Consider the following 24,055-nt stretch of genomic DNA (forward strand, 5'->3'; position numbering starts at 1 on the left):
GTAGCATTTTAAGGCTGCAAACTTTGAGTGCCTACTGCTTGGTTTTATTTACATATTATATTTGGAGGCCCTACCATATTTCAGAAAGGTTTAACATATTCACATCGCAAATGCCTGTCTAAGCAGGGCTGTTTTGTGGATCAGAGGTGGGGCTGTGGGTGTGGAGGGAAGAGCCCTCCAAAGGGAGAGAGAAATCTGGGACTCCAGTTCTCAGCTCTGTAGCTAACTTGAGTGTGACCTGGTTCACTCAGCTCCGTCCATGCTGGTATAGTGAGTGACAGTACAAAGGAGAGGTTGAGTCAGAGATCTTGGCTGCAAGCAACAGAAGGGACTCCAAGCAACAGAAAGGACTCTGGCTGAATTAAGCAGAAGGGAATTTACTGCTCCGATTGCAGGATCAGAATCTGGGGATGTTGGAACACCTGGCTTGGACTAGACTTGCTAGGACCTAAGGTAGCCAAGCCACCAAAACCTAGGCAACACACGTGATACTGATGGCCCAATCAGCAGGAGGCTGCTGTTGCCCCTAACAACCTCCCACCAATCCAACTTAGCCTTGCCAGACATTTGCTCTGGGACTCACTGAAAAAAAATCAGCCCCGAAGGCTGAGCAAAGGTCACAACCCACCGACGCTTAAGGTAGGCACTCCGTGGGAAAAAATTAAGCTCTTTGGACTTTGACTTTTAAAATGAGAGAGTACAGTGACAGACCATGTGAGGAAAGTCATTCTTTGGTGGTGGTTTTACTTCTGGTGGTGGTTCTCCAAGGGTGGTCTCGGACCAGCAACATCAGCATCATCTGAGAATTTTTTAGAAACTGCATTCTCAAGCCCCACCCCAGATCTACTAAATTGGAAACTCTGGGCCGAGGGGCCCAACAATCTGTTTCAACAAGCCCTCCAGGTGACAGTAATACACACCAGTCTGAGTGTAATACACCTCCACCCAACTGCCCTACAAAAAATCCGAAGGCTACTTAAAAGGTTGAATGTCTGCCATCGTGTTAAAATAACAGTTGGCCAGTTTTAATGGGTGAAAAGCCAGAGTTTGCAACCAACTGGCAGGTAAACAAAAATAAAATATTGGGGTAAGGGTTTTCTTTAGACAACATTTTTTTCCTACTGATGTGTGACAGTGAGCTTGCTGTGCAAACACAGCTTCGAAACAAATTCGACCCTTCCTTCCAACCACACTGCCATCTCTTCACCTTCCTACAAAAACCCTGGGCCCACCTGTTTCTCAGGCCCCACTCCAACCCCCTCCTGCCTTCCCTCCAATTACAAGACCCAGGAAACAGCCCTTCTAGCACGCAAATCTAAAACCTTCCTGTTCCCTTTCTTCAGACAATGCTAATGAACTGTCAATATCAGAACTGTACATTGAGATACTCAGAAGCAAACAAACTGCCATCCCCTGGCCTTCTGTCACCTCTGCCCTTCAGGCCATAGTGCCTTTCCTGCTCCAGCAGCTGGAAGCTGGCTTAATGGCTTAGAGTCCTCTCAGCTCCAACTAGCCCTTGCCTCTCAGCCAGGTGGAAACTGCGTCTGAAGTCTGAAAGGTTTAGACTGAGCTGGAGGGACACCATGTGGCCATACTTGGTATGACACCCCAAGCCAGGGGCTTCTGTTTCTTCTTTTTTGGCCGGGCCACAGGGCCTTGGGGATCTTAATGAACTTGGGTCCTCAGCAGTAAGAGCGTGAAGGCCTGTCCACTGGACTAGCAGGGGGTTCCCAGGCTTCTGTTCTTTAGGTGATCTTTTTGTAAAGACTACGAAACAATGACCTGAGGATATGTGGTGAAAGTTAAAAAAAAAAAAACTGAACCCACAATCATGTTAATGGGATTATTTTTATTTGTTCTTACTCTTAAATATTTTCTGACAGTTACAACCACAACACCCTCTCCATGAAGCATCCCTTTCTTTTACATGGCTCTCTGATCATCAGTATTTTCCACGCTAATTTGAGGTTTTAGCCACTGTTCTCTTCAGTGACAGTCACTAACATGTTAGTGCAATGAAGTGGAACGAAAAGGCGTTCGACCGCTCGGCAGGTGTGTGGCTAAGTGCCCCATTTCGGGAATGACACGGGCAGGGTTTCAAAACCCAGCTCTGCTACTTACTTAGCTGTGTGATCCTGGGCATGTTTCTTAACTTTTCTGTATCTCACGTTCCTCATCTGTGAAATGGGAAGAGGGAAGACTATGACCTACTGAATAGGGCTGCTATGAGAATGAAATAATAATATGTGAGGAGACTCTCAACACAAGACCAGGCCATACTCCCGCTACGAGCATCATTCTTTCTAAATGCGTCCTCATGGGAACCATCACACACAGCTGATGCCCACTGAGGACCTCTCTTGGATGGGAGCCCTGAAACTGCAAGTCTAAGCATGTTTCATAGCTGGAAAAACGTAAAATGAGGCAGCTGAGATTTCAGAGACTAGGACCTTGGGACAGGCAAATGGGATTCGGGGGCAGGTCCCCTGTCCCCACTCCTCAGCATCACTATCAAGCAGTGTGTCCCTGGTCCCCACTCTTGCCAGTTGCAGCAGGCCCCAGATTCCTCACCTACAAGCCAAAAAAGGAGCTTAGCTACAACTGCCTTCTTCTAAAACACAACGTGCTCAAAAATGTGGCTACAAACTTAGGATTCTCTCCAGGACACAGTACCTCACGAGGTCCTTGAGATGCAGTCAAGGTCAGCTTGACTTGTAACTGCCTAAAATCTGCCGTGTACTCTGCCAGAAGTTTCTCTACAGGAAACCGTCTTGCTGCCAAGTGAGGCCCAATGAACAAAAGAAAACAGGGAAGAAAAACTCAGAGACTCCCTAGAAGAGGATGTAAGGGAACTCTTCCTCAATGATACCCTCCAGAGAGCCAGACACCCACCTGCAGAACGAGTCTTCATGAGACCCTCTGCTGTGTCAGGCCAGGGGACAGAAGATAAATGGGGCCGTTCCTCTGTCCTCAAGGCCTCAACTTTTTGTCAGAGGCAGGCTTAGGGAGAGACATAGACACATAGAGCAACAACTCTGATAGTTTCATAAGTTATAACACAGGGCTGTTCAAGGTGCAGTGGAAACAGAAGTGAGCCATTAATTCTGCCCTGAGCAGTCAGGGAAGGCTTCACTAAGAAGACCTTTTTTTTTTTTTTTTTAATTGGAGGCTAATTACTTTACAATATTGTAGTAGTTTTTGCCATACATTGACATGAATCCACCACGGGTGTACATGTGTTCCCCATCCTGAACCCCCCTCCCACCTCTCTCCCCATCCCATCGCTCAGGGTCATCCCAGTGCACCAGCCGTGAGCACCCTGTCTCATGCATCGAACCTGGACTGGCAATCTGTTTCACATATGATAATATACATGTTTCAATGCCATTCTCCCAAATCATCCACCCTCACCTTCTCCCACAGAAGACTTCTTTTAAAGGAGGATCAGATTACAGGTGAGACTCCAACAGGGCTGGATCCACTAGAAAGCTGTTTATTGTAAATCACACAATTACCCCTGAACTAGGACAGGGCCTTGGGCTAGTGTGGAGGGAAGGGATGCACCAGAACTAGCCGAGGATGCAGGGAGGTGGGGAGCAAGCTAAAACATAGATTTCCAAGCCCTGCCCCGAAGACCCAGACCCAGTAGGCTTAAAGAGGGGCCCAAGACTGAATATTTAGCGAGCCCCTCCCCCAGGATAACGCTACTGCAGGTGAGTCACTTTCCCACCACTCTCGTTAGCCCCACAGCCATCCGGGTCACATCCTGGTCACCCTTCCTTCTTATGGATTCTGTGGCTTCTGCCTGGGAGGTTCCTCCCCTTCTGCTCCCCCTTGACTGTCTTCTCTTTCAAGACCCAACAGCTCAAAAACACAGATAAGGGGACTTCCCTATGGTCCAGTGATTAAGAATCTGCCTACCAATGCAGGGGACACAAGTTTGATCCCTAGTCCAGGAAGATTTCACATGCCGTGGGGCAACTAAGCCAGTGAGCCACAACTACTGAAGTCTGCGTGCCTAGAACCCAAGCTCCGTAACAAAGGAAACCACTGCAATGAGAAGCCTCCACACTGCAACCAGAGAAAAGCCCCCAACCCAGCACAACTAGAGAAAGCCCAAGGGCGGCAATGAAGACTCAGCACAGCCAAAAATGAAATAAATAAATAAAATTTTAAAATATATATATATACTGATAGGTAAACCCTTTCAGATTTCAGAGTATAATCTTGTGCCAGGCACCAAGTTAGTTCTTTACATAGATGATTTCATTCAATCCTCAAAACAACCCTATAGAATAGGTCTCCTAATAAACCCCATTTTCCAGATGAGGAAACTGAGGCACAGAGCAGTTAAGTAACTGGACCCTGGTTGTACTGCTGGGGCTTGTGCTTCATCTGTATCCCCCACTAGACTGCTCACAAGATGTGGCTGAGGCTGTGTCTCTGAAGCCCTAGAGCCTGGGGCAGTGCCCAGCACAGTTGCTCAGTAAATGTTTGTCGAGCAAATAAAAGAATAAACAAACACCGCCTCCTTCCATCTGTGACCCTCAGCCAGCACCCAGGCAATGAATCTGCCCGCTCCCACTGCCACCTCCAGGAAGTACTCAGCAATCAGGGCATAATCCGCCCTGTTGTTGACCAAGTGACTCCGCAAACCAAGGAACATGACTTCCTGGACTGCTGAGCCTTTTTATTTGGCGATACCAGAGAGGGAGCAGAGAAGGCAATGGCCCCCCACTCCAGTACTCTTGCCTGGAAAATCCCATGGACCGAGAAGCCTGGTAAGCTGCAGTCCATGGGGTCACTGAGGGTCAGGCACGACTGAGCGACTTCACTTTCACTTTTTTCTTTCATGCATTGGAGAAGGCAATGGCAACCCACTCTAGTGTTCTTGCCTGGAGAATCCCAGGGACGGGGGAGCCTGGTGGGCTGCTGTCTATGGGGTCGCACAGAGTCGGACACGACTAAAGTGACTTAGCAGAGAGGGAGTGCTCTCTGTCTCAACTGCAGACAGGCCTCCTCAAAGTCTCCTCCTCCTCCTCCTCAGGGCTGCCTGCCAAGCCTCTGCCTCGCAGCTGCCTCCCCTCCCGCTCTGGCTCGGTCTCTTCACCCCACCTGCCTTTCTGCTCCCCTCCCAGCATTCTTCCCTCTCCCTTCCCCCTTTATCCTCCTCCGACTTCTCTCTAGGTTTTCCTGCCTCTTTCCTTCTCTCCCTTCCCCACCTCACTCCCTCTCTGCAGCTAGCTCTCTTTCTGTTGATTTGTGTGTGCTGTGCGTGCGTGCGTGCATGTGTGTGTCTGCTGGTCTCTCTCTGTTTCCCTGTCTTTCTGTTTCTCTCTCTGTCTCTGTCTCTCTGCCTTTCTCTCTCTCCTCTCTTCTCCCCACTTCTTCCCTTCTTCTTCTTCTCCCCAGCCTTCACTGTCGCTCTCCCTCCCGGAACCCAGCATCACTTCCTCTCTGGCCTCTCCCCAACTCCCGGAAGGAGGTCAGTTGGCTGCCCTGGTTCCCTCCTCTCTGCATCAGAGCCTCAAGGCCTAGGGGCCTCTGGGCCCTTCCCGCCAGCCTCCCCGCTTGTATCCCTTAGGCTTCTTTCTCCTCTGAGTCCTCATTAAAGGCTTCTCCCGCCAAATCCTGCCCCACCTCCCTCCTGAGGGCTGCCTCCTCAGGTTGCTGGGGACTGTTCTCCCCGACCTGCCCAGCAGCTCTGTCTCCCCAGCTCCCTGCAGTGGTAGGAGGATCTTATTCCTCAGGCTGGGCCTCAGGTCCTGCCAGTGTAGGCCCGGGCGCCTCCACTGGCCCCCTCTGCTGCCTTCAGACAAACTGCAGAAATCCTGGAGCAGAGCCAAAGGGGCCGGTCCCTGCTTGGAGGCCACCCAACTGAGAAGCCAAGGGGCCTCCATATGGAGTGCAGCCACCCTACAAGCTCTGCCGTCAACTCCAGCACTTTGAGCCACAGCCTTAGGCCCTCCCCGGGCCTATAGGGCCTAACTGGCTCCACAGGGGCTGGGCCATCCGAGAAGGCCAGGAGCTGCAGGGAGTTCAGGACTGTTCTGCCCTCACCAGATGCCTGCAGAAGCCTTTGTTTCCAGGGCAGAAGCTGTCAGAAGACTCCAAACAGGCTCATGGGTGATAGTGGGGTCCTCTGGGGGCTTAGCCAGTAAGCATAAAGCTAGGGCTGCAGGGGAAGAGGAGAGCTCAAGGAGCCCCTACCCCAGATCTCCAGGCAGCTCCCTCCATTCCCGTCTTCAGTAAACATTTAATTTAGAGCCCAGTGTGTGCCAGGTACTGGGTGCCAGAGATAAGCAGAACGGTTGTCCCTGCCCTATATGGGCTGGTGAGAGAGAAAAACAACTAAACGGCAAATACAATGTGATAAATGAACTCATAAAAATGGATAATTAGGAAAGGAAACATTGAGCACGTTATGAGCAATGACCAAATGCTGTAAATTGGCAAAAGCATTTTATGGTATCTTATTTCAATCCTCATCTGCACAAAAGGTTTCATCTCCATTTTGCAGATGAGGAAACTGAGGCTCAGTTAGATAACTTAACTGCACAGCCAACAAATAGCAAAGCTGCCTAACTGACCCCAAAGTACTGCTCCCTTCTGATATAAAACACTAAGGACAAATAGAGAGGTGAGGGGGGTTGGGGTATAAGTGGACAGAGTGGGTACGAAGGCTTCACAGAGAAGGTGAAGCCAGCTGGGTGTTTGAAAGGTGAATAGGAGCTCCCCTGGCAGCCAAAGAACACAAGGGCAACGCAGACCAACAAATGCTGTGTCCAATCTCCTTTGATTTCTTGCAAATTTTTTCTGTAATGAATTTTTTCCCAAGCTATTCAAACTCCAACAACATTTGTTTACTAAGTACCTATACATGTAGCAAGCACTTTTAAAAATTTAAGTATAGTTGATTTACAATATTATATTAGTTTCAGGTGTACAACACAGTGGTTTCGTATTTTTGTAAATTATACTCTATTTAAAGTTATTATAAAATAGTGATTGTTTTCCCTGAGTAGTACAATATATCCTGGTAGCTTATTTATTGTATATACAGTAGTTTGCACCTTTTAATCCCCTACCCTTACCTAACCCCTCTCCTCTTCCCCTCCCTATTGATAGCCACCAGTTTATTTTCTGTGAGTCTGTTTTTGTTATGTTATATTCATTCTCTGTTTTTTAGACTCCACATGTAAGTGATAACATCCAGTATGTCTTTCAGCATAATCCCCTATGGGCAGAATTTCTTTTTATGGCTGAGTAGTATTCCATTGTATATGTACAGCACATCTTTATTCGTTCATCTGTTGATGGACACTTAGGTTGCTTTCGCATTTTTGCTGCTGTATATCATGCTGCTATGAACATTAGGGTGCATGTGTCTTTTCAAATTAGTATTTTTGTTTTCTTCAGATAAATACCCAGCAGTGAATTGCTGGATCATACGACAGTTCATATGTTTTCCGTACTGTTTTCCGTAGTGGCTGTAGCAATTTACATTTCCACCAACAGTATACAAATGTTCCTTTTTCTCTACAACCTTGCTAACACTTGGTATTTGTATACTTTTTTCATGATAGCTCCTTCTGACCAATGTGAAGTGATATCTAATTCTGGTTTTGAGTTATATTTCTCTGGGGATTAGTGGCATTGAGCATCTTTTCATGTGGCTATTGGCCATCTGTATATCTTCTTTCAAAAAATGTCTATCAGGTCTTCTGCTCATTTTTAAATTGGGTTGTTTGGTTTTTTGATATTGAGTTGTATAAACTGTTTCTATATTTTGGAAATTAACTCCTTATCAGTTACTTTATTTGCAAATGTTTTCTCCCAAGCAGTAGGTTGTCTTTATTTTGTTGATGATTTGCTCTGCTGTGCTAAAGCTTTTAAGTTTAATCAAGTCACACTTGTTTATTTTTATTTTTGCTTCCTTTGCCTTAGGAAACAGATCCAAAAGAGTTGTTGCTACAATTTATGTCAGAGAGTGTTCTGCCCCATATTGTCTTACAGGAATTTTATGATGTCCATTCTTATGTTTACATCTTTAATTCATTTTGAATTTATTTTTGTATATGGTGTGAGAAAATGTTCTCATTTCACTCCATTACATATAGCTGTCTAGATTTCCCAGCACCACTTATTTAAGAGACAGTCTTTTCTCCTTTGTATAATCTCTCCTCTTTTGTCAAAGATTAATTGACCCTAAGCGTGTAGATTTCTCTATGGGCTCTCTGTTCTGTCCCGTTGATCTCTGTGTCTTTTTTGTGCCCGTACCATAATGTTTTGATGACTGTAGTTTTGTTAGCATAATCTGAAGTCAGGGAGTGTGTGATATGTCCAGCTTTGTTCTTTTTTCTCAAGATTTTTTTGGCTATTCAGGGTCTTCTGTGGGTCCATACAAATTTTAGGATTATTTATTGGTTTGAGTTCTGTGAAAATTGTCATGGATATTTTGATAGGGGTAGCATTAAATCTGTATATTGCTTTGGGTGGTATGCCCATTTTAACAATATTAATCCTTCCAGACCATTTAATGAACTTTTAAAATCTAAATTTCTGGCCACTAAAATTTGCAAAAAACGTAATTTTCAATTCAGAAATTTCCTTAGGATCCTAACATGACTGAGCTCATTAAAAAAAAAAAAAAGCAATTAGCATTTAGCAGTAATTTTAAAGTCAAGTTTAAAGAGGAAAAGAAAATCACTCATAAAGCCACCATCCTAACACAGCTTTTTCAGTCATTCTGTTTGCTTCCAATTCTTGTTCATAAATGTGTAACCATTTAACATGAGCAGTATGGAAGACAGCTTATTAATTTTCTTCATTAGTATGGCCAAGCACATGTGAGTCTTTGATGAGATTTACAAATATCCTCTAAGTGGCTGCTTGTTTATTAGCAGAGTTTCTTAAACTATCTGAGTCAGCATTTTTGTGTAGAAGAAACAATTTATTATCTCTGTAGAAGTTATTCATTTCTTGTTTTACAAAGAAGACATAGCCAGTACATGTGCACCTGCTTAAGGGAACTCTCTTCACAGAGGAGACTGAGTCCTTAGCTGGTGACCCAGCTTCCTTCTTGCTCCCCAAAGCTTATGCTACTGTCAGGCAACCATGCCTCCAAGTGTTCTTAGAACACACCAAGCACACTCCCATCTCTAGGGCTTTGCTCTTACCCTTCCCCCTGCCTCCATTATTTTTCTTCTTCTCCCTGCCTTCTCCAAATCTTTTCATTCTTTAGGATCCAAATGAAGTCCCCGTTTGTCAATAAAGCTTTTTCAGAACCCTCAGGGATTTTTCCTACCTCTGAGCCCTTCCACTTTTAACAATCAACACCACTTATTGCTTTATACTGTTGTATCATTTACAGACACGCTCCATCTTCTAAATTTGACGACTATAAAGGCAAGGACTAAATCTGATTTCTCCTCCCCTGCCTTCTGCCCACAGCTGACAGTTTGCAAATGTGTGTGGATTATAATGATGCTGTTCATATGTGTTACAAAACTCTAGCTTTCTAGCCAGAAAAAAACAGTGTGAATTTGAAGTCAGAATGAGCCAGATTCAAATCCTTAGTATATCTATTTACTAATGATAGGACCTTGAAAAATCTTCTAAACCTCTCTGAGCTGTAGTTTTTTCATCTGTAAAATGGGGGCAATAATAGAGGTATTGGCTGCGATTCATGGGATCGCAAAGAGTCGGATACAACTGAGCGACTGAACTGAACTGAGTGAGGTAATGGTTAACACAGTATACAAAGTGCTTAGTATATCACCAGCATTCAGTAAATACTGAATGCATAGTTGACACTATTCTTTTCTCCTACTAATAGTAATGAAAAATAACAATAAGACTAGAGTTTGCAAACAAATTCCAAAGAGCATTAGTTTAATCAAAGTCATTATCTACCAATATCATGAAATTGTCCATCAAAGAATTTCACATTAAAAACTCCTGACAACTGAGTGGTTTTAGGGACTTTGCACTTGAGTTGAGTTCTGAGATTTTACTGCTGCTGCTGCTGCTTATAAGTCGCTTTAGTCGCGTCCGACTCTGTGCGACCCCATAGATGGCAACCCACCAGGCTCCCCCATCCCTGGGATTCTCCAGGCAAGAACACTGGAGTGGGTTGCCATTTCCTTCTCCAATGCATGAAAGTGAAGTAAAAGTGAGATTTTACTATCCAGTGCCAAATGTCTGTGACCACCACCCCCAGAGTTACCAAAAATACTCTAATTTGAACAGTTGTTACATTGTTTCCATATTTTTAAAAGACTGTGCAGTTCAGTTCAGTTCAGTCACTCAGTCGTGTCTGACTCTTTGCGACCCCATGAATCCCAGCATGCCAGGGCTCCCTGTCCATTACCAACTCCCGGAGTTCACTCAGACTCACGTCCATCGAGTCAGTGATGCCATCCAGCCATCTCATCCTCTGTCATCCCCTTCTCCTGCCCCCAATCCCTCCCAGCATCAGAGTCTTTTCCAATGAGTCAACTCTTCACATGAGGTGGCCAAAGTACTGGAGTTTCAGCTTTAGCATCATTCCTTCCAAAGAACACACAGGACTGATCTCCTTTAGAATGGACTGGTTGGACAGTCAACATCCAAACATGACCACTGGAAAAACCATAGCCTTGACTAGATGGACCTTTGTTGGCAAAGTCATGTCTCTGCTTTTGAATATGCTATCTAGGTTGGTCATAACTTTCCTTCCAAGGAGTAAGTGTCTTTTAATTTTATGGCTGCAATCACCATCTGCAGTGATTTTGGAACCCCAAAAAATAAAGTCTGACACTGTTTCCACTGTTTCCCCATCTATTTCCCATGAAGTGATGGGACCAGATGCCATGATCTTAGTTTTCTGAATGTTGAGCTTTAAGCCAACTTTTTCACTCTTCTCTTTCACTTTCATCAAGAGGCTTTTTAGTTCCTCTTCACTTTCTGCCATAAGGGTGGTGTCATCTGCATATCTGAGGTTATTGACATTTCTCCCGGCAATCTTGATTCCAGCTTGTGCTTCTTCCAGCCCAGCGTTTCTCATGATGTACTCTGTATATAAGTTAAATAAGCAGGGTGACAATATACAGTCTTGATGTACTCCTTTTCCTAAGACTCTGCAAACTAACTCCATTTCCTAGAATGTTAGAACTTAGAGTCATCCTAGGGACTGCCCCTTATTCTACAGACAAGGAAACAGTACTCCTCACAGAGTCCCTTGGCAGGTAGGTGACAGAGCCAGAATTTTGAACCCCAATATCCCAATCTCTAATTCAAAACTCAGCATTCACCATGTCATTCTGACTCCTTGGAGAAAGAGAAACTCCAAGAGACTTGTACCCCATACACAGGGACATTGGGATTTGATCTCAGAGTGTATTTATTTGCATGAGCTCCACTAAGTGGGTGGAGCTCCTCTAAGCTACAGTGGGTGGTTTTAATTATTCCATTTTCTGATAGAATCGTTCATGCACAAAGATGCTAAACACTTGCTATAATACACATCTTCTCTCAAGTGTTCCTGCTTGGCATTTAAATCCAGCCTCTATGCTGGAGTTTTGAGTAACCTCACTGCTTTAAAAGGTAGGTCTGGGAATAGTAAAGAGTCACCAACCCTCCTGGGATTCATACGTAGAGTCACTTCTGTGTATGGACGCAAGCAGGAGGAAAAAGTCTGCATAGAATCATGCCATGCTCCTGGCATATTGTGAGTCCAAATAAGTGGTCTTTCATTGCTACAGTTTCACCGAGGAGGAAAGCAAGGAAGGAAAATGGTGTTTGTTGAGTGAATGACTGATTACCAATGGCGTAACTCAGCAATCACTCACAGCACCATCACTCACGCCTAAGCAATTAAAATTTCACAGACACAAACATCACCCTGACAGGGCAGAGCTTGGCTCTTATATCAGTGTTCTGGGGCTCTCTCAAGTGACAGATTGTAGAAGTTCCTGGCGTGGAGATCTCACAATAAAATTTACCCAGTGGTGCATCTTGCTGGAATCAAGTTTAACAGTCATCATGGCCCTATAAAAATGCTGGACAGGGAGGGGCCATCCATGAGCAGACACATGTCTCGATTCATGAGGAAGCCCCATCAAAGCTGAAAGTGAAAGTTGTTCAGTCATGACCGACTCTTTGTGACCCCAGGGACTATACAGTCCATGGAATTCTCCACTGGAGTGGGTAGCCTTTCCCTTCTCTAGGGGATCTTCCCAACTCAGGGATTGAATCCAAGTCTCCTGCATTGCGGGCGGCTTCTTTACCAGCTGAGCCACCAGGGAAGCCCAAGAATACTGGAGTGGGTAGCCTATCCTTTCTCCAGGGGATCTTCCCGACCCAGGAATAAAACCAGGGTCTCCTGCATTGCAGGTGGACTCTTTACCAACTGAGCTATCAGGGAAGCCCAAAGCTGAGGCCCGAGCTAAATCCAGCTATAGCTCCCTTTTGCTCTTCATCTCCTATGAAATCAGTTATAACTCTTATCCAGGGAATCAAGCAGATCTGCTTCTGGCTCGGTGTGACTCCATCAAGTCTAACCCTGGCCTCATCCCCATACATATGGCCTCAGAGCCTTTCACTCATGATTTGTGGTCTACACACATGATGATAATCCTGAGTGCCCTGCTCTAGACTGGCTGACACCACAGGGTCCAGAACCCACCATGTCATCCCCTCTAGAAACAGTGACGTGTGCCATCTCCCCCACCCGCCAGGCTAACTCTCCAGGTCTATAAGCATTGCATCTGCAAATGCAGAGAATTCCAGATGGGCCCACTGAGCACTTCTTGTGTACCAGGGACTTAGCTGACTGTTTGATGGGCATTATCTTATTTTACTCTCCTGAGCCAAATGAGGAATACTTTATTATATCAATTTTCTATGTGAGGAAATGGAAGTCAACAATCAAGTAACTAGTCTGAGGTCACATAGCAAACCAGGGACAGAGTTAGGATTAGGACCCAAATCCTACGCTCATAGCCTCTGTACTCTATAGCAGCCTCTGTCACCTCATCCTTCATTGCTGAAGGAAAGCGCTGCACACATATGCGTGAAGACCAGACAAGCAGGATGGCTAGGACTGCCCCTAGCCTAGCCTCACTCATGCATCCATTCATCCCTCCAGCAGATGTTGGTAACTACTGTGGGCCAGGTGCTGTGGCAGGAATAAAGAGCACAGCAGTCCTCTCCTTAGCAAGAGGACCTCAAAGACAAACACGGACTTATTTTGGAGACTGCTCAGTCTGCAGCCCACGAGTGTCCACTTTTCCCTCCAGGAGCCATCTTTACGGGGAACTTTAGAACTGGACCTTGTTGACTCTTGAGACCCAGATCCCACAGAGTCCTGAGGGCAAGGCCAAGTGCCACTGCTGTTGATCCCAGGCTAGCTATTTATCCCAGGGGAACCTCAAACCGCACAGTGACCGAAAGCCTCTCCTTCCCACCTGTCTGGAATTGCTCTTTGACTACACCCTTGCATGACTCACCAGGAGCAATATTTTTGGAGCGCTCCCAATTCAAGTGAAAGTAGCTGGTGTTTCTTCAGTTACCAGCTTAACCTGACATAAGAGGGCTGGAAGGTCCTGAACAAGTTCTGCTTGATGGACCCAACACCTGCTAACACTCCTCATGTAGTTAATGATAATGTCTTCCTTCTCATGGGAAACCATCACACCAAGTCAGTGGGCATACTTTCAGAAGACTATGCTTCTTGTAACCAGTGGAACTTGAAATGGGTACAAGATTGCTGCAATAATTTCTCTGTGTCCAAAAATTATATTCACTTCTCCTTTAAATATTCTTCTTAAAGGTAGAGAAAGCCTCCCCTCTGAGGCTGCCTACATCAAACAGAGGAACACTCCAGTTTGTTCCCCAGGGGTGGTAAATAGTACCATCACGTAATAGCCTGATAGTGTTCAGAGGACTCGGGCAAGAGCTGCCGGCAAATGACTTCTGTCTTCACTCCCTAAGACCAGGTGGGCCATTCCAGCCAGGGAAGTCCTAGAATACAAAAACTGCCGGAACAACCCCATTCTGGGTAAAAAGATGCAAACCAACACAGGTCACATCTGAATGCTGCTCGGCAATGCTTTTCATAGAGAATAAAGTAAACAAAGAATATTCCTTTCTCTAGTCTCCAGTTCTTGATGTCCTAAAATAGTCATCTCATTCCTTAATAAAAAGAATGTAGGTCAGCCTAGCCCATAGAAGGTACATTGCTGATACTGGCCACACTCCGAAAAGAGGCCTCTTAGGAGGGTAAACTGTTGGTCAAAAAAGCATTATGTTCACTAATGGGAAAATAGCTTAAGTTTTGCATTTTATTCCTTTTGTGTACCTGTGGTTTTATATTATGCTGATTTATGGCAAAGTGCTCCAGATGGCCTTTGTCCCCACAAAGTGATACAATCTACTCCTCTTTGGCTTACTTGATTCTACCGAAATTCAGTTCCCCACTCAAGACTTGCCGCCTCCAGGAAGTCTGCTCCGACTTGCATCCTGAGAATTTTCCCAGTCTTTGTAGGTTGCTCCCTCTAAATGTTGGTCATAAAGCATTAATGGCCTCATATGATTCCAAATCAGGAAAGGAATAGTCATCTAAGGAAAACATGCCCTTTGCCCACTGAATGAGAAAGCAGATGGAAAATCAAAACTGCCAAATGACTTTTCAAGGACAACTCAACTGTCAATCAGGAGACCTTTCCCAGGAAATTACTAAATGTATACAACTGCACAGAATAGGGTTCTTGTACAAAGTAGCAACAAAATACTGATATTTCTTTTACTTTTCTGCCGGCTATGAAAAAAATTGCTTATGAAAATGTATGTGGTGGTACAGCTTTCCTGGGGAACACATCCACTTCTAAAATTTATCCTAAGGAATTAACTGCAGCTGTACACAGCAGGTGTCCTTTGCTATATTTATGATGAAGCTGAAGCTCCAATGCTTTGGCCACCTGATGCAAAGAACTGACTTACTGGAAAAGACCCTGATACTGGGAAAGACTGAAGCCAGGAGAAGGGGACGACAGAGGATGAGATGGTTGGATGGCATCACCAACTCGATGGACATGAATTTGAGCAAGTTCCGGGAGTCGGGAAGCCTGGCAGGCTGCAGTCCATGGGGTCGCAGAGTCGGACACAACCGAGCCACTGAACTGAACTGAACTGATATTTATGTAATATGGAAAAAATGCTGGGACACATTTGTAAGTAAATTGTGATACATCTATTGGGGAATACTAAGCAATCATTTAAAATCATATATGTATGCTAACTTGTGCCCAACTCTTTGTGAGTCCATGCACTGTAGACAACCAAGCTCCTCTATCCATGGAATTTTCCAGGCAAGAATACTAAAGTGGATCACCATTTCCTTCTCCAAAAATTATGTACAATAACATCTAAAAATACGACAAAATACAATATATTGCTAAATTAAAATTTTTACATAGTATGCATGGTATTATCCCAATTTTGCACATGAAAGAACTTTATGTCATAAACACAAGGAAAAAAAGAAAAATTATTATCCAGGTTTTTTCCCTATATTCTTCAATTTTTCTGCAAGAATGTATTTTTAAAGTAAAGAGAGAAGTTATTTTTTAAAAATATGAGATAGGGGGCACTCTCGGTCCCCCTGCTGATGTCTATGTCAGAAGCTTTCTCTGTCCTTTTTTATACTTTAATAAAACTCTGCTTCACCGAAGGTCTGAAGTGATCAAGCCTGATCTCTGGTCCCGAAGCTAAATCTTTGGAGATCACAAATCTGATATCGTACACCATAAGGTATCATCTTGAGGGCTCATCTGGGATCTTCAGGACAAGCCCAGGCCTGATCCCTCTGGACTACAATGCCCCTAATGGAAGATGGGTCCTACTCAAGTGTAAAGAATCAGACAAAGGGTTAACTGGACTTAGAGTGGATACCAAACTACTTTTTCTTTTTTAAGTTTGATAGAAGCAGACAAAATGTTGAAAGAATTAGAAGATATTTGCTGCGTTGAGAACTTGATTTGTATGTGCTTTCAGCACTGAATCATCCTAGCATGGTATAAGAGAAAGGTGTTGGATTAAAAATAAAATTGATAAGATAAACAATTGTAGTAAGAATTTGGAAAAAGAAAGTCTCTGTCATTGAATACTAATAAAGCTTTAAGCTTTCTGACAGCTGAAAGAAAATATAGTTTCCATGTTTCATAGTGATTATTGGATAAATGTTTATCTTCTAAAGGACACTTGTCTTTATCCTTGAAGTAAACTTGTGAGTTAAGCTCAATGTAACACAAAACGCTTTTTATACTGTAGACTATTCTAAGGGGTCAAAAAGGGAGTGGATGATTTTAAAGTACTGTTTGTCCTGGGCATCAGTTGTTTTCACTATGCAGCATGCGTATAACTTTCTTTTCTGTGCCCCTATTTTCCTCTCTGGAACCCACCCTCATGCTCATGAAGTCCCTGTACAAAGGGCAAGGTGACTAATCCCTAATTCCAGGGATGGGCATGAACTCGGGCCTGATCAATTATAGCATCACAGTCCCTGGCCCATACTAATTGCTTACAGGATAAACTTTGACCTAAACACAGTCAGTGAAATGCAACAAACCTTTTGAGGGACTTCTGAGAGAGAAACACATACTCTTTTCTGCTGCTGCTGCTGCTGTGTCACTTCAGTCGTGTCTGACTCTGTGCGACCCCATAGACGGCAGCCCACCAGGCCTCCCGTCCCTGGGATTCTCCAGGCAAGAACACTGGAGTGGGTTGCCATTTCCTTCTCCAATGCATGAAAGTGAAAAGTGAAAGTGAAGTCGCTCAGTCGTGTCCGACCCTAGCAACCCCATGGACTGCAGCCTACCAGGGTCCTCCGTCCATGGGATTTTCTACTGAACTTAAATGCAGGACAAAAGGCTGCTCAAAACCTTCTTTTCCACTGCTTAGAGTCTGAAGATAAACCCAGTATAGGGACAACCAGTACCAATAAATAGAGTGAGATTTGGTTCTAGTATTAAGCCTCTGGATCAAACTATACCCAAAGATCTGTCTATCCTTGAACTTATTAGTTGCATAAGCCAATAAATTCCCTTTTTATTGCTTAAGCAAGGATAAGTTGAGTTTTTTTTATTTGCAACCAAGAGAGTCCTAAATGATACACTCTCAATCAATTTCCAAATATTCATTTCCAATTCTACAGGGATGGTCAAACACACCCTTTAGAAATTATAAATATACTGCAAAGGGTGAAAAACTCCCCATGAGAGTAATTAAGGGATAAAGAAAGTGTTATTATTCCTATTCAGATATCCGAGACCAAATGTTTTTTTCTTTTTTACATTAATCATCTTCTTTGATTAGAGTTTAGTTTTGATTCAGGAGTTATACTTCTGAATAATAACCCCTTTCTCAGAATGTTGTTATGAAGAATAAATGAGAATAAAAGTTTATGAAAATGCTTAGAACAGTTCCTGACACCCAATGAGTTCCCAAGAAATTTTAGTTTCCTTCCCCTAGAACATTATTGTCAAGAAACAAAATAGACAGACAAGCTATTTGTAAATTATCAAGACCTCCAAGGTCATGCAAAACAATGTTCTTCAAATTTCTTTTGAATTGAAATATGACCAGAGGATATTTGCAAGAAAACATCCATAAAGCAGTGATACTGCTATATATACAAATGATGGGCCAAAGCGCATGCCTTAGGAAAAAGACACCACAGTGGGCACTTTGGCAGAACTGTGGATGCACAGAACTGACTCTGAGCAGAGTTTGTCAGAAGTGAAGCAGGAAAGCCTATGAAGGACTCGGAGCAGGGACATGTTTGATGTTCCAATTCAGATAGCAAGGAGCATGAAAACAGCTCCAGGTATGACTCCAAGGAGAGATATGCCCCAAAACCTGGGATTCTTTTTGGAAATGTTGCAGGTGATCCTAGGAGACTAATGTGGTACAAAGAGCATGTGTTTTAAGTCATAAGAACCTAAACCACAACCTCAGCACCGCCACTTACTTGCTAGTGACCATGAGCTATTTCTTTAACTCTCAGGGGTTTTTTTTATCTGTGACATTAGAATAATAGTATGTACTGGTCGTGGCTCCTTTTCTCCAAGATGTGCCAGGCATTAGGGAAGCTCACAGATAACCCGGTTCTCCTGCTCGGTGTATGATGGGTTTGTACTTCTCTATCCCCTTGGAACTTGGATGTGTTCTTGTGGTTTGTTTTGGGAAATTAAATGTGACCCAAAGTGCCTTGTATCTAGTGAGGTGGAAGCTTCAAGAGCCAGAGCATGATTTCCTAGGTCTGCTTCTACCAGATGAGGTGATTCTAGACACAAGATTGGATCTCTATCAGCCTGAATTGCCTGATATCATATGGTATTTGTCTTTCTCTCTGACTTACTTCACTTAGTATGATAATCTCTACGTCCATCCATGTTGCTACAAAGGGCATTATTTCATACTTTTTATGGCTAAGTGGTATTCTGTTGTGTGTGAATATATATACACACATATATATTGTTGTTGTTCAGTCGCTCGGTCATGTCTAACAATTTGCAACCCCATGGACTGCAGCATACCAGGCTTCCCTTCCCTTCACCATCTCCTAGAGCTTGCTCAAACTCAGGTCCATTGAGTCGGTGATGCCATCCAACCATCTCATCCTCTTTTGCCCCCTTCTCCTCCTGCCTTCAACCCAGCATCAGGGTCTTCTCTAATGAGTTGGCTCTCCACTTCAGGTGGCCGAAGTATTGGAGCTTCAGCTTCAGCATCAGTCCTTCCAATGAATATTCAGGATTTATTTCCTTTAGGATTGACTGGTTTGATCTCCTTGCTGTCCAAGGGACTCTCAAGAATCTTCTCCAACACCACAATTCAAAAAGCATCAATTCTTAGGTGCTCAGTCTTCTTTATGGTCCAAATTTCACAACCATACATGACTACAGGAAAAACCATATTTTTGACTCTACAGACCTTTGTTGGCAAAGTAATGTCTCTGCTTTTTAATATGCTATCTAGGTTTGTCACAGCTTTTCTTCCAAGGAGCAAGCGTCTTTTAATTTCATGGCCACAGTCACCATCTGCAGCTCTTTAACATTCATTTGTCAATCTGGACATTTAGGCTGTTTCCAAGTCTTGGCTATTGTAAATAGTGCTTCCAAGAACATAGGAGTGTACATATCTTTTTGGATTATGTTTTTTTTTTCCAGATATATGCCCAGGAGTGGAATTGCTCAATCATATGGCAACTCTATTTTTAAATTTTTGAGGCACCTCTGTACTGTTTTCCATAGTTGCTACATCAGTTTACATTTCCATCTACAGTACAGGTGGAGAAGGCAATGGCACCCCACTCCAGTACTCTTGCCCGGAAAATCCCATGGACGGAAGAGCCTGGTGGGCTGCAGTCCATGGGGTCGCTAAGAGTCGGACACGACTGAGAGACTTCGAGTTCGCTTTTCACTTTCACGCATTGGAGAAGGAAGTGGCAACCCACTCCAGTGTTCTTGCCTGGAGAATCCCAGGGATGGGGGAGCCTGGTGGGCTGCCATCTATGGGGTCGCACAGAGTTGGACACGACTGAAGTGACTTAGCAGCAGCAGCAGCAGCAACAGTATAGAAGGATTCTCTTTCCTCCACACATTCTCCAGCATGTTATTCGTAGACTTTATCATGATGACTGTTCTGATTGGTGTGAGGTGGTACCTCATCATAGTTTTGATTTGTATTTCTCTAATAGTTAACAATGATGAATATCTTTTCATGTTCTTATTGGTCATCTGTATGTGAGAAGAGTTAAACAAGTGGGTGTAATCAAAGGATTGTTGTTTAGTCACTACGTCGTATCTGGCTCTTTTCCAACCCAATGGACTGTAGCTCACCAAGCTCCTCTGTCCACAGGATTTTCCGGGCAAGAACACTGGAGTGGATTGCCATTTCTTTCTTCAGGGGATCTTCCCAACTCAGGGATAGAACCAGTGTCTCCTGCATTGGCAGACAGATGCTTTACCACCTAGCCTCCAGAGCAGCTGATAATCCAATGATACCAAAAGCTAATCAGCTATATTCAGCCCTGAGAAAAGACATTTTTTAAAGATTGTTCAGCATGGAGTGTAGGGAAAAAGTCCAGTAGCCAAAATGTGTCACTGTGTCCAGAGCTGCTCTATCCAATAAGACAGCTACTAGTCCCACAGCTATTGAGTATCTGGAATGAGGTTAATCCACATTCATGAGATGTGCTGTAAGTGAAACATATTCACTGGACTTCAAAGACTTAGTATGGGGAAAAAAGAACATAAGCTGTCTCAAGAATTTTAACATAGACTATGTGTTGAAATGACATTTCAGATATATTGGGTTAAATAAAATACATTATTTAGATTAATTTCACCTGCTACATTTTACTTTTCTAATATTGTTGGGCTAGAAAACTTTAAACTCCACACATGGCCCACATTTTATTTCCAGTGGATGGTGCTGGTCTAATTATTGTCCAGAGGAAAGAGTGTCAGTTCTTGGTTAAATTACCTAAACTAACTCATCTAGAATTTAAATTTACAATATTTCATGTCTGATAGAATGGTTTCCAGTGCTTTTTTAAAAGACTGACTTTTTTTTTCTATTTTCCCATTTTTGAGTACTTTCAATATATTTCAGATAGTTTATCTAAAGCTTCTTGTCTCATTTTTAAGCTTAAATACTAATCAGAAGGTGAGAATATTTGAAGAAAATTCAACACATTCAGAAAACAGGGAGGTTATTCCCTATCACTAGGAAAACCAATGTAGAATTTCACACCAATTCCGTTACCACTCTCCTTTCTTTTCAGTGAACAGAGAAAAGGTAGATGGCTCAGTGCAAAGAGCTCAGAAAGTGCAAATCAGGCCCCTCCTGTGGGTAACATTTAGCAAGTAGTGAGATCCTCTCCATAGATTTCATGCCAACATAAATTCCAGATGGATTAAGGAAACACTTTTAAAAACCATAAGAAAAACAAGAAGAATATTAAATGTACTACACAGTTAACCATTGGGACAGGAGGATTTTAAACATAATAAAAGTATATTTTAATTCACTGATATAAAAATAACAATATTTACTAAAAAAAGAGGGGATTTGTGTAGATAGAAACTGATTCACTTTGCTGTACAGCAGAAACTAACATATCGTCATAAAGAAACAATACTCCAATAGAATTTTTTTTTTTAATTACAAAAAAATAACCCAATATTTAAAGGAAGGCTTGACTCTGTTTTCAGATGCTCAACCCAGGACACATTTTACTTTCCTTCCTTCACGTATAGAGTCAGGCCACCAATTTATAGATTGGCGTTTAGGCTCAAATTAGAGGTTGACCTGGGGCTTCCTTGGTGGCTCAGTGGTAAAGAATCTGTCTGTCAGTGCAGGAGACAAGAGTTGATCAGAAGGATCCCACATGCCACAGAGCAACTAAGCCCATGTACTACAACTATTGAGCCTGTGCTCTAGAGCCCAGGAGCTGCAACTACTGAGCTCATGTCCACAATCACTGAAGCCTGCAGGCCTGGAGCCAGTGCTCTGCGACAAGAGAAGCCACCACAACGAGAAGCCCACACATTGCAACTAAGAGTAGCCCCAGCTCACCTCGACTAGAGAAAAGCCCAGGCAGGAGCAAAATTAATTAATTAATTTTAAAAATTAGAGGTCGACCTGACTGGCCCTTGCCAGTCTCTTAGAATAATCTAGTCTAGTTTTCTTTTTTTTTAATTGAAGTATATTTGATTTACAATATCATGTCAGTTTGTTATATAGCACATTCAGTTTACACATATTTAAATATTCTTTTTCAGATTCTTTTCCCTTATAGGTTGTTACAAAGTATTGAGTATAGTTCTTTGTGCTATACAGTAGGTCCTTATTTTTTATCTCTTTTATATTTAGTAGTATGTATCTGTTAATCCTATACTCCTAATTTACCCTCCCCCACCTTTCCCCTTTGATGACCGTAAGTTTGTTTTCTATGTATGTGAGTCTCTTTCTATTTTGTAAATAAATTCATTTGTATCTTTTTAAATTCCACATATAAGTGATAGCCTATGATATTCGTCTTTCTCTGTCTGACTTACTTCACTTAGTCTGGTAATTTCTAGGGTCCATCCATGTTGCTGCAGGAACAGGAGGATTTTTAAAGTAGCAAAGAAAAAGAGGGGAGAAAAGATGGATAGATTAGACAATGTACACATTTTAAACTTCTAGACATAAAAGATATAAATGAGAGACAAGATAAAATATTATAGCAAATATCACAAATACTAAATAAACTTTTTAAATGTATAGCTATTAGATAGACAAATTAAGTTAAAAACTATTTTGACTCCCAAATGTAAAAGGCATGAATCAATAATTCATCAAAGAACTATAACTAGCAAATGATCCCATGAGAAAATGTTCACTTTCGCTTGTAAACAAATGAATGCAAATTAAAACAAAAAGAAATTATCTATTCTACCTACCTGATTGGCAAAGTTATTTTTGTGATGGCTGTTTTATTTGGTGCTGGTGAGAATGTAGTAAAATGGGTACTAACATATATCTTGATGGTTCTGAAAATTTATATAAACTCTTGGAAAAACATTTGCTGTAAAAAGACTTTGATAAAGTAAGTCCATGTCTGGACTCTATCCCTAAGGGAAAATATAAGCAAAAAATCTTTAAAGCAAAAACACTTGTCACAGAGATATTTATAATATTAAAAAATTAAAAACAACTTAAAATTAAAACAATAAGAAAAGGCATAGGCTAACTGGAGCCTATTATACAGAGTGAATTAAGCCAGAAAGAAAAACACCAATACAGTATACTAATGCATATATATGGAATTTAGAAAGATGGTAATAATAACCCTGTGTACGAGACAGCAAAAGAGACACTGATGTATAGATCAGTCTTATGGATTCTGTGGGAGAGGGAGAGGGTGGGAAGATTTGGGAGAATGGCATTGAAACATGTATAATATCATGTATGAAACGAGTCGCCAGTCCAGGTTCCATGCATGATACTGGACGCTTGGGGCTGGTGCACTGGGACGACCCAGAGGGATGGTATGGGGAAGGAGGAGGGAGGAGGGTTCAGGATGGGGAACACACGTATACCTGTGGCAGATTCATTTCGATATTTGGCAAAACTAATACAATATTTTAAAATTTAAAAATAAAATAAAATTTTAAAAAATAAAATAAAAAAATAATAATAGCTACTAAAAAAAAAATGTTCATAGTGCCTAGGTTTATTCTAAGTTAAAAATTGCTATATTGTTATATCTGTCACAAGCTTGTCAACAAGAAAGTACCTCTAAACAACAACAACAAAACTAAAAAATGTAAATGTGATATGAGCTTTTAGATAAACTATTAACAATAATTATACTCTAAAATATCTGCCTATAATAGTCTTGATTGAAGGCAGAGGAGAAGGGGACGACAGAGGATAAGATGGTTGGATGGCATCACTGACTCGATGGACATGAGTTTGAACAAGCCCCTGGAGTTGGTGATGGACATGGAAGCCTGGCGTCCTGCAGTCCACGGGGTCCCAGAGAGTCAGACACGACTGAGCAACTGAACTGAACTGAACTTACAATCGTTTCTCCAGGTGTTTTGGTTACCTGAGTTTCTATCCTTGTGCTAAACTAAGTGACGACAGTGTATTGAATAGCTAGGTCATTTCCAAATAAGTTAAAGTTCTGAAACATTCAAAAAAAAAAGAATCTTATAGGACTTCTATGGTGGCTCAGTGGTTAAGAATCTACCTGACAATGCAGGAGATAGGAGTTCAACCCCTGGTCTGGAAAGATTCCACATGCTGTGGAGCAACTAAACCATGTACCACAACTACTGAGCCCACGTGCCAAACTATGGAAGCCCAAGAGCCCTGGAAGCCATGCTCTGCAACAAAGAAGCCACTAAAGCGAGAGACCTGCACACCACAACTAGAGAGTTGCCCTTGCTCTCCGCAAGTAGAAAGAAGCCTGGGCAGCAACGAAGGCCAAGAACAGCCAATAAAATTTTTAATAAAAATT

General features: G+C 42.7%; 1 long non-coding RNA gene across 4 annotated transcripts in view; it reads left to right on the forward strand.

The window, feature by feature from the left end:
- Window positions 1-316: 316 nt before the first annotated feature.
- Window positions 317-24,055, forward strand: part of LOC147357733 (uncharacterized) — a 30,824-nt gene continuing 7,085 nt past the window's right edge. Inside the window, exon 1 of one of the 4 annotated variants that reach the window (XR_015142063.1) lies at window positions 317-639. This is a non-coding gene — a long non-coding RNA (uncharacterized LOC147357733). Of the gene's footprint in view, window positions 640-3,130; window positions 4,782-24,055 lie in introns of those variants that run through there. The other 3 variants (XR_015142062.1, XR_015142061.1, XR_015142060.1) reach the window with 3 other exon arrangements.

The sequence above is a fragment of the Bos grunniens genome, chromosome 15, assembly GCF_055505025.1.
Source record: "Bos grunniens cultivar Pamir isolate PY7600 chromosome 15, Bosgru_T2T1.0, whole genome shotgun sequence".
NCBI classification, from domain to species: Eukaryota; Metazoa; Chordata; class Mammalia; order Artiodactyla; family Bovidae; genus Bos; species Bos grunniens.